An 11,614-nucleotide genomic window follows, 5' to 3' on the forward strand; every position below is an offset into this window, starting at 1 on the left:
CAGTATTTCCCTAATGGGCCTTTTCTTCAAGGTACCCAGACACCTTTGTGTGGGTTGGGGTTCACATCCCACCCATTCTGTGAGAATCGGCTGATGTCTTTGCATTTGTATAAAGCCTGACCTGCTTTCTTCCAAAAACCTTCCTTCTCCCATCTCCTACTTCACCTATGGAGTGCCACAATCTGCCTAGCATTTGATTGTACACCATCTTTTATTGTTATGTGCATTTAATTTCATCTCCTCGACAATATTGCAGTCTGGAGGAAAGGAGTATCACCTAAGTTTCTCCCACAACTTCCATGGGGCCTCACAGGGGGCTAGGCACATAGCAGTTCCTGTTTTAAAAATCAAAACAAAAAAGATTGATTAATTTGTTTGTGTCATTCAGGGCAGGGACCCTTTTAGTCTCTACCAGAACCCTGCAATGAACTTGTAAATATTTTACTATTGGTTAAAACCCTTACCACAGCACCAGATTTCTATTCTAATTCTAAGCATTTGATTTTATAAACACACACACACAGACAGACACACACACACACACACACGGACTTCAGAAAGTTCATGGAAAAATGGAATTAAAATATATAAATAAAAAATGCAAACTTTATTTATCAACATAAGTTCCATCAAGGTCAAGATGTTTTGTAAGCGATGATACCAGCCACTTAATCCATTCCTAAAGAACTGAGGATCCTGGGAATCTACCCATATCAATGCAATCCTTTTTATATTATTAACTGAAGAAAAATGGGTACCATTTACAGATTTTAAAATTAGAAACCAAAAAGAAGTCAGAAGGAGCCAAATCAGGACTGTAAGGTGGATGCCTGATAATTTAATATCAAAACTCTCCCAAAATTGCCCTCGTTTGACATGGGCAGGAACGTTGTCAGGGTGGAGAAGGACTCTCTGGTGAAGCTCTCCCAGGCATTTTCTGTTAAAACTTTGGCTGACTTTCTCAAACTGTAATCATAATAAGCAGAAGTTACCATTCTTTGATCCTCAAGAAAGTCTCCAGAAAGTTTTTTGAGATGCTTAAGCAAAATGCCTTGAACATCCCAAAAAACTGTTGGCATGACTTGTAATCTTAACCAGCCCACTTTTGCTTTGACTGCACCACTTCCACTTTTTGGTAACCATTTCTTTGATTGTGCATTGTCTTCAGGATTACACTGGTAAAGCCATGTTTCATCTCTTGTTACAGTTCTTCAAAGAAATGCTTCAGGATCTTGATCCCACTTGTTTAAAATTTCCATTGTCTGCAGCTGATCTGGGCTCAACAGTTTTGGCATCCATCAAGTGGAAAGTTTGCTCAACTTTAATTTTTCAGTCATAATTGTGTAAGCTGAACCAAGTGAGATGCCTGTTGTGTTGGCTATGTTTGTGCTGTTACGCAAGTCCTCTTCAACTGGGGCATGGACAAAATGAATTTTTTCCTCACAAATTGATGTGGATGGTCTGCCATGGTGAGCTTTATCTTAAATATCACCTCGTCCTTCCTTAAAATGAGTTATCCATTTGTAAACTACTGATTTTGGGGGGGGCATTGTCCCCATAAATTTTTCATAAAGCATCAATAATGTCACCATTCTTCCACCCAAGCCTCACCAGCAATTAGATATTTGCTCTTTCTTCGGTTTTAGCAGAATTCATGTTGCTCTGATAGAGGCTTCTTTCAAACTGATATTTCATCCTTCTTAGTGCCTCAATGAGATCCTGTTCAGATATGCTACAACAAATTAGTGTGAGCTTCTTTTAGTGTGAAAAAAATTTGAAATCTATACATAGTTTTCCATAAAACGCATTTTCCATCAACTTTTAGAAGTTGCGGCCAGGCACGGTGGCCCATGCCTGAAATCCCAGCACTTTGGGAGGCCAAGGTGGGTGGATCACTTGAGGTCCTGAGTTCGATACAAACCTGGCCAACATGGTGAAACCCCATCTCTACTAAAAATGCAAAAATTAGCTGAGCGTGGTTGCAGGCGCCTATAATCCCAGTTACTCAGGAGGCTGAGGCAGGAGAATCACTGGAACCAGGGGGGCGGAGGTTGCAGTGAGCTGAGATCACACCACTTCACTCCAGCCTGGGCGACAGAGTGAGACTTCATCTCAAAAAAATATATAATAATAATTAAAAATAAAAAAAAGAAGTCAGTTCCCTTGTATATATTTGGCCAGTAAAACTCAGGCCTTAGTTTCACATATGTACTAAGGAAAAATGGTTTTAGGACTTTGTAATTTTGTCCTAGAACTATAGGTGGATAGAGTGCTAACATTTCTTTTTCAGGCTTATCTTCTTTCTCCCGCCTCACTATGGGTGTCCTCCCAGGCGTTGGTGCTCGAGTCTCTGGCTATCCATCTGCTCTATGGAAGTTGCTTATGAAGGGACACACTGTTTCCTCCAGGTAATCACCGTCAAATCTGCATTTCCACAGCAGCTTTTCCCTGCACTCCAGCCAGTGAGTCAACTAGTCAGAAGGTATAAGATATGGGGCACAGATAGGGGATTATGGAGTAGGGAGTTTGGGGAGATGGACAATATCAGGAAAAAGGGAATGTTTTCAAAATATTTATAGTAGATGAGATCTAGTAGGTCTCGGGTGAGACTTGGGCAACTGTATGTCAAGGGATTCGGTGATTCTTATTTCAGAGAACCACAGTTCCAGAACTCTTAGTTTCAATTCCTTGTAGTACAACTTTAAAGGTTTCTATCAGCATAGCTCTATCACACCGCCTTCCCTTTCCAGTTTCCCCATTTCATTCAGTATTAATACTCTTGCTTTTTCTGAGAAATTGGAATGTTTAAGAGAGTTTAATTTGCCATATTTGTACATTTGATGTGTTAGGTTGATAAGAGTTATTTAAGTATTTGAGGGAGGTTTTGCTTATTAGGTTGTAAGTTAGCTCTTCAGGCATTTGAAATGTTTAAAATAAAACCTGACTTTATTAAATTTATAAATGCAGTTTAAAATGTTTAGGGGATTTAATTATCTACTTTGTAAATGGTACTGAATTGGTTAATTAAATTTAGTTTCTTCAACATCAGCTCACCAAATATTAATCATAGAAAAGTGAATTATTCTTCATCTGCATAACAAGATTAGTAATTTAAACTCCAGAAAGGCCGGGCGCGGTGGCTCACGCCTCTAATCCCAGCACTTTGGGAGGCCGAGGTGGGTGGATCACGAGGTCAGGAGATCGAGACCATCCTGGCTAACACGGTGAAACCCCATCTCTACTAAAAATACAAAAAAATTAGCCGGGCGAGGTGGTGGGCGCCTGTAGTCCCAGCTCCTTGGGAGGCTGAGGCAAGAGAATGGCTTGAACCTGGGAGGCGGAGCTTGCAGTGAGCTGAGATCGTTCCACTGCACTCCAGCCTGGGCAACAGAGCTAGACTCCGCCTCAAAAAATAAATAAATAAATAAAAATAAATAAACTCAAGAAAAACTAGATTTTTAACTGTGTAATAAAAAATGGAATATTAATTTGCTATCCCAGTAAGTGTAAATAGTTTTTTCTACTTCTAAAGATTCCTTTCCTGCCCAAGACCTAAAAACAAATGAATAAACCTCTACAATATCAAAAGATAGAGCCTAAATATGTTTAAATGTAATTGACACTTATTCCCCACAGTTTCTATGCTCCTTATGGTTCTGAAATTTCTGGAATATAAGTGACTCAAAACACCCTTCTTTAATATGAAGAGGGGAATTATGAGCACCTTTCAAGTTATCTTTTAAATACAAAGTTCCTTCAACCATTGGATATGTAATATGGAATACATTGTACTATGGAATGGAATTTGCTCACTTAATGAGTACGTGATTTGTGTTAATCCAAGCCTATCGCTAAATAAATTACAGAGACTCTTCTATTAGCTAGAAAAATATCTCAGACCTGGCTGGGTGCGGTTTCTCATGCCTGTAATCCTGGCACTTTGGGAGGCTGTGGCGCGTGGATCACAAGGTCAGGAGTTTGAGACCAGCCTGGCCAACATAGTGAAACCCCGTGTCTTCTAAAAATACGAAAAATTATCCAGCAGTGGTGGTGGGCACCTGTAATCCCAGCTACTTGGGAGGCTGAGGCAGGAGAATTGCTTGAGCCTGTGAGGCGGAGGTTGCAGTGAGCTGAGATGGTGCCACTGCACACCCCAGGCGACAGTGTGAGACTCCATCTCAAAAACAAAAAAAAAAGAAAAGAAAAAGGAAAATATCTCAGACCTGACGCCTCCCCCTCTCCTCCAACTCCCTACCTTCATTAGTTTTTATTCTTGGAGTATTAGGGTAATCCAAGTGAAATAAAGAATTGTGACGCCAGCAGATCCTAACATAAATGTAAAGCCTAAAGTCTTCAATATTGGGAAAGTTGACATAGTAGACTGTTCTTTTCTCACTTTCAGACTGTGCACATCTGCTCCTATAAAACCACAAATGAAGCCACTACTACTGTGTAGGCACACTGCACTTGATTAAATGCCTAGCCAGGCTCCATAGCATCTTTCAAGCACTGTCACTCCTCTTGCCACATTGACTGGGCAGGAGCAAATGGCCTATGCCATGGCCTGTCATGATAACCTCATGCTATAGATGACCTCTTTTTTTGTTGTTGTTTTTGCTTTGGAGGCTTCTGCTATTCATATTTTACTATGGAAACAAAATTCCTATGACACTACCTTCTAAGTTAGTTTCATTGAAGGGTACCTTGAGATTGCAGGAAAATTGTAAAATACAAAACAAAAAAATAAAAATTACCATATGTAAGTAGTTATCATGTCAATCAAAGTGAATCAGGATTTTTCTTAGTACTGTAAAACCAAAATAAAATTCAGAAACAAATTGGATAATTAGATGCTAAAGCTAATGCAAGATGCAGCTGTCTTCCATCACACCCAGATTAAAATGTTTATGTTTATTTAATCAGTTTTCTTTAACTTTTGGTCGACTCTATTATAAACACAGGTTATATGTTTAAAACTATAACATAAACTATACTTAAAAAACCATACTTAAAACCTAGTTTTAAAAACCCAGGTTTTTTGTCTGCTTTATACCAGTAGTATTTCACATAAGATTTCATTTTCAGAAAAGTGTTCCCTCCTAAAGAAAGTTTCAAAAGCCATTGATTTATTAGGCTAAGAGCCTCCTAATTCTCCTCTGGGATTCCAGTCCTTCCCTTCTTTATCTTACCTAGAGCACCACCAAAAACCTAGTACATTTTCTGAAATTTTGTTATATATTCTCCCTCTTCAATAATCTATAAATCCACTTTGTAGACTACGAAATTAAATTCAACATTTCTGACCTGGCTTTCCAGGCAGACATTATCTGACCCTACTCCAGCTATACAAATATGTTTCCGTAGTCACCCAAACAGACTCTGTAGTCCAGGAAAGGTAAGGCTGTGGTGCCTTTACTTCCTTATCTCCTGCTCTTGACAGATCCTGCCAATCCTCCTGCACTGAGCCATAGCCTACTGGTCACTGACATTTTTTGGTAAGGCCTACCCCTGCATTTTTGTGCGTTATGTCCTTAACCTGAGACTTTTGCCCCTCTCCATTTACCTACTCTAATTCCTTCTTATCCTTCACAGTCCACATATGTATGGAGGCTGCATTAGCTTCCTGAGTGCATGATGATCTCTTCTTCCCACTGATTTATAATTTAGTTTTTCCTAAGATCTTTCTTTGTTCTCTCGTCTTCCTTCGGGATCACAGATATCTACATTTCTTCACAAGGTTGTGATGCCTGTAGGGATCTATTCTTGAAAGGTAGGAGAAGGTAACTTGGACAAGAGTGGTAGTAAAAGGGGGTAGATTGATGATATGTTGAGGAGATAGGATTAAAAGAGCTAGAGATAGATTGGATGCAGAGAAGGAGCATGAAGGAATAGTCCAGGATTCTGGCTTAAGCAATTGGGTTGAAGAGATACCATCCATTCATTAAAATGAGCAAAGGTAAAGGGGGAATAGATTAGATGTGACTCTGGCTGGAAATGCAGGTACTATGGAGTGAACATAAGTTCAATTTGAATATGTTAAGCCTAAGAAGTATGTGGGACCTCCCAGGAGAAATGCCAAGTGGCCATTTAGGTATATGGCAATGAAGATTAGTAGAGAGATACAGACTGTCCCAGACATTTGGAGGTCACTGGTGTATAAAAAGCATTTAAAGCCCTTGGGATTAGAGAAGTCACCTAGGGAGAAAATGTAGAAAAGAAGCAAAGAGAACCACCAGTCTCTTGTGAGTTACATTCTCATCAGTCAGATTCCTACAGCCTATCAACTCTAGAAGGGTTAATAAAATTGGGTTTCTTAACTGGAACAACTTCATAATCATTTCTCCCTCCGTCATGAATCCAGTAAGGTAGCTAAACCAAAACAAGCAGCAGACCATTCCATCATGGCAATTCTATTTTAAAACACAGCAGAGATTATTATCCCCACTGTGCAGAGGAAAAAGTGACTATGAAAGCTTAAGCAATTTAGTTAAAACTGCAGAATCAGTGAGTGACACACAGGAATGAGATTAAATTCAGGGCATAGAATTGCAATTAAGAAGAGCTCTTTCTACCTTTCAAGAATAGATCCCTACAAGTCATCACAAGCTTGTGAATAAATGTAGACATCTGTGATCTCAAAGGGAACACCATAGAACAAAGAAAGCGCTTAGGCAAAACTAAATTATAAACTGATGGGAAGAAGAGATCATCATGAACTATTATCCTGTGATTAGATTATTGCAAAATTCTCCCAACTGATCTCACCATTTCTAACTTAATGATTCCTCCAAACCTTTATTTATTTATTTATTGAGACAAAGTCTCACTCTGTTACCCAGGCTGGAGTACAGTGGAATAATCATGGCTCACTGCAGCCTTGACCTCCCTGGGTTCAGATGATCCTTCCACCTCAGCCTCCTGAGTAGCTGAGACTACAAGTGCGTGCCACTACACCTGGCTAATTTTTGTATTTTTAGTAGAGGTGGGGTTTCACCATGTTGCCCAGGCTGGTCTCAAACTCCTGGGTTCAAGTGACCCACCAATCTCGGCCTCCCAAAGTGCTGGAATTACAGGCGTGAGTCACTGTGCCTGGCCTCCAATCCATTTTTCACACAGCAAGCAAAGGATCTTTTTAAAGCACAAATCTCATCACATATAATTTTGTCCTTACGTGTCATATTCAAAATAATTCCAAACTATCTCCAAGTGGCCACTAAGGGCCTTTGTGACCTGGTCCCTGCCTACCCTTCCAGGCTCATTTCCTGTGCGCCCTTCTCTCCCTTGATCTCTTCCAAACCATATCGGCCTTTCAGATCCTCAGATACACTAAGCTCTTTACTACCTTATGCTTGAGAGCTTTCCCCTCACCCCATCATCTGGTTAACTCCTAGCTCCACTTAAAGTTTAAGAAAAGCCTTTCCTAATCCTCTAAACAGTAATTAGCACAAGATGCAATTATATTTTTATTTGTGTGATTATTTGTTTGTCCATCTCCCCTCTGGACATGAGGTCAGGAACTACTTACCACTAACTTATCTAACTTACCACTGTGTAGTCATAGTGACAATTAGAGCCAAGGTATTTGTAGGGTCTCAGGAGAAACTTTGTTCTATGAGTTTTCCCTGTGTTGTGTCTCAGGTACATGCCTGTTGTTTGGATGGTGCTGGATAAACATTACTAATGCCTGCTCTTCCAGCTCTTCAGTTCCTTTGCCCTTCTACTAGATCCTTGTGTGTACATGCAATTATATTGCTTCAGACAATCAGATTATAATAGCATTGACTGGGTAATGGAATTACTCTACTAATAATAACAGTAGCCATGCCACAAATATCACACTTTAAGGTTTTCTAAATGCTCATAGTGAGTATTATCGCATTTGATCTTGGAGTCTGGACCTGAAGATGCATTCTGCTACCTCAATTCATTTGGATGATTCCCAAAGCTGTATCAACAGCAGCTTATATTCAATTCATCACTGAAGGAAGGGCTACTTCAGCTGACAGCTGATTTTATGCTTTTTTAGTAGTTCCATCTCAACACAGTGACCTTTTCCTTACTCAAATTCCGGGGACTCTTACTGTATGTATCCCTCAGTTTACTGACTATAATTCCTTCTAGGATTGTTGGAATAGATAAACAAGATAATAATAAGTAATATTTGTTGAATGTTTACTATGTTCTGTACAACATTTTAAGTGCTTTACTTGCACAAATTTATTCACTCCTCAAAATTCCCCACGAAGCAGGTAGCTTTGTTATGCACTGTTATGCTCATTTATAAAGGGAGAAATTGAGACACAAAGAGTTATACCAATTATCACCTTGCTAATAAGTGGGGAAGTTGGAATATAAACCCAGCAGTCTGATTCCAGAGTCTAGGCCCTATGCAACATATATGTGAATGCTTACTCTTTGGTAATACTTATTCTTTAATGATATTACTTTTTAATGTATTTACCTACATTTTAGGGAGAGCTTACTGTGTGCTGGGCATTAAGTGCAGTGCAGGAACATAGTTTGCGCTCTAGTGGGGAAGGTGGATTTGAATGATGATTATAATAGTAATGAGTGTTACGACTGCGAGAAACTTGTGTGTAGAGGGAGCATGGAGCAGTGGGACTCAGTCTAATCTGGGGCTCAGAAAGTGCCTTCTTGAGGAAGAAACATTTTGGTAGGATGTGTGCATAGTGTGCCAGAGCATTCTATGAATGACTGAGGAACTAAAAGAAGTCAAGACAGCTGGAGTTTCTTGAGCAAGGAGGCAAGTGGAGTGAGATGATGCCAAACCAAGCACTGGCTCCCATCACAAGGACCTTGGATGCCATAATAAGGATCTGGTACTTTATTCTAAAGGTCTTGACAGCTATTAAAAGATCTCAAGAAGTGCAGAGCTTGGAAAAGACTGTTCCAGCCGAGAATGGTGGCTCAAGTCTGTAATTCCAGCAGTTTGGGAGGCCGAGGCAGGCAGATCACTTGAGTTTAGGAGTCTAGTAACATAAGGAGACCTTGTCTCTACTAAAAAAAATCAAAAGTTAGCCAGGCGTGGTGGTGCACACTGTAGTCCCAACTACTGGGAGACTGAGATGGAAAATCACTTGAGCCGTGGAGGTGGAAGCTGCAGGGAGCCATGATCACACCACTGCACTCCAGCTTGGGTGACTGAGTAAGACCCCATCTCAAAAAAAAAAAAAAAGACTGGCTGGCTGTGGTGGCTCATGCCTCTAATCCCAGCACTTTGAGAGGCCAAGGTGGGTGGATCACCTGAGGTAAGGAGTTCGAGACCAGCCTGACCAACATGGAGAAACCCCGTCTCTACTAAAATACAAAATTAGCTGGGCATGTTAGCACATGCCTGTAATCCCAGCTATTCGGGAGGCTGAGGCAGGAGAATCTCTTTAACCCAGGAGGTGGAGGTTGTGGTGAGCCAAGATCACGCCATTGCACTCTAGCCTGGGCAACANGGAGTGAGATGATGCCAAACCAAGCACTGGCTCCCATCACAAGGACCTTGGATGCCATAATAAGGATCTGGTACTTTATTCTAAAGGTCTTGACAGCTATTAAAAAGATCTCAAGAAGTGCAGAGCTTGGAAAAGACTGTTCCAGCCGAGAATGGTGGCTCAAGTCTGTAATTCCAGCAGTTTGGGAGGCCGAGGCAGGCAGATCACTTGAGTTTAGGAGTCTAGTAACATAAGGAGACCTTGTCTCTACTAAAAAAAATCAAAAAGTTAGCCAGGCGTGGTGGTGCACACTGTAGTCCCAACTACTGGGAGACTGAGATGGAAAATCACTTGAGCCGTGGAGGTGGAAGCTGCAGGGAGCCATGATCACACCACTGCACTCCAGCTTGGGTGACTGAGTAAGACCCCATCTCAAAAAAAAAAAAAAAAGACTGGCTGGCTGTGGTGGCTCATGCCTCTAATCCCAGCACTTTGAGAGGCCAAGGTGGGTGGATCACCTGAGGTAAGGAGTTCGAGACCAGCCTGACCAACATGGAGAAACCCCGTCTCTACTAAAAATACAAAATTAGCTGGGCATGTTAGCACATGCCTGTAATCCCAGCTATTCGGGAGGCTGAGGCAGGAGAATCTCTTTAACCCAGGAGGTGGAGGTTGTGGTGAGCCAAGATCACGCCATTGCACTCTAGCCTGGGCAACAATAGTGAAACTCCATCTCAAAAAAAAAAAAAAAAAAAAAAAAATACTGTTCCAGCAAAGAGAAGTGGGAGTGAGAAGGCAGAAATCAGTGGGTAGGTTGTTGTTATCTTCCGGGAGAGAGGGGCTGGTTGTGTAAGCAAGGGTGGCGTCAGGGGTCATGTGAGGGAGTGGGTGGGTTCTCAACATATCTCGGAGGTAAAGTGGACAGAACTTGGTGGTTGATCGGATGTGGAGGGTGAGAGGAAAGAAGGAGACAAGGTTTCTGACTTGAGCAAAGTTTTGACAATGGAAATAGAAATGGATAAGAGGAATGAAAGCAGTTTGGGGTAAGGGGACTGACAGAATAATGAATTGAATTTCAGGGCTGTTGAAACAGAAGTGGATATGTCCAACAAGTAGGTGGATTATAAGGGTCTGAAGCTGAGCAAGAAGAAGTGGGCTACAGAATATCTTTAATCTTAAAATGGACATTATTCACATTTACTATTTCCAAAAATAACATGTATCTTAAAATTCAGTTTGCTTGCTGGGCACAGGCTCACGCCTGTAATCCCAGCACTTTGGGAGGCTGAGGTGGGAGGATCACGGGGTCAGGAGATTGAGACCATCCTGGCTAACACAGTGAAACCCCATCTCTACTTAAAAACATACAAAAATTAGCTGGGTGTGGTGGCACATGCCTATAATCTCAGCTACCTGGGAGGCTGAGGCAAGAGAATCGCTTGAACCAGGGAGTCAGAGGTTGCAGTGAGCCGAGATCATGCCACTGCACTCCGGCCTGGTGACAGAGAGACTCCGTCTCAAAAAAAAAAAAAAAAATTAAGTTCAAAATAGAGGATATTCTATGAAGTAAGTATATCCTGTGAAGAAATAATTAATTTGTACTTAATGGTATTTTGAGAAATTAGAGAAACAAGCTTTAAAATACCTTTTTATCTTGAAGAAAATTTCACCTATGTTTAGCATAGGTAAAATTCAGCACTAGCACTGAATTTTGGCACAAATGCCAAATTGGTACAGTCCAACTTAATGGGGCTTTACCATAATTGTTAATGGGCTTGAAGTGTTTATTCTTTTTGAGTAAATCCAAATCTTTCCTTCTTCCAATTCTCCAACACAATTTTGCTTACACCATTAACTTCATTAGCAGTCTCTGTCTCCATGTTACAAAGGTACGCCTTTGTCAACGTGGGATACAATAATGTGTCTGATTTTTAGGAACTCAAATTAATATGATTTTATTGTAGTGTGTTTATGTCTCACCGAGCATAAAATGCTGAATCATTTGGTGTAATTGTGGCAGGGTTTCACATATTCATTCCTCCATCCTCAGCCATATAGGTGGGAGAAGAGGTAAAGAAACCGTAAACTTAGTTTAGAAGAAGAAGGAGTTTACCAACATCCCATTCTCAAATCCTACATCATTTACTGTCTCTAAGGTGTTTGGTTTCTGG

At 40.7% G+C, this 11,614-nt stretch overlaps 1 long non-coding RNA gene across 1 annotated transcript in view; it reads left to right on the top strand.

Moving 5' to 3' along the window:
• The first annotated feature begins 2,305 nt into the window (after positions 1-2,305).
• The window catches only part of LOC108530747 (uncharacterized), a 24,287-nt gene continuing 14,978 nt past the window's right edge, over positions 2,306-11,614 (top strand). The window contains exon 1 of the long non-coding RNA XR_001885941.1: positions 2,306-2,408. This is a non-coding gene — a long non-coding RNA (uncharacterized LOC108530747). The remainder of the gene's footprint in view (positions 2,409-11,614) is intronic.

This window comes from Rhinopithecus bieti, unplaced genomic scaffold (genome assembly GCF_001698545.2).
Source record: "Rhinopithecus bieti isolate Rb0 unplaced genomic scaffold, ASM169854v2 scaffold_7398, whole genome shotgun sequence".
NCBI lineage: Eukaryota > Metazoa > Chordata > Mammalia > Primates > Cercopithecidae > Rhinopithecus > Rhinopithecus bieti.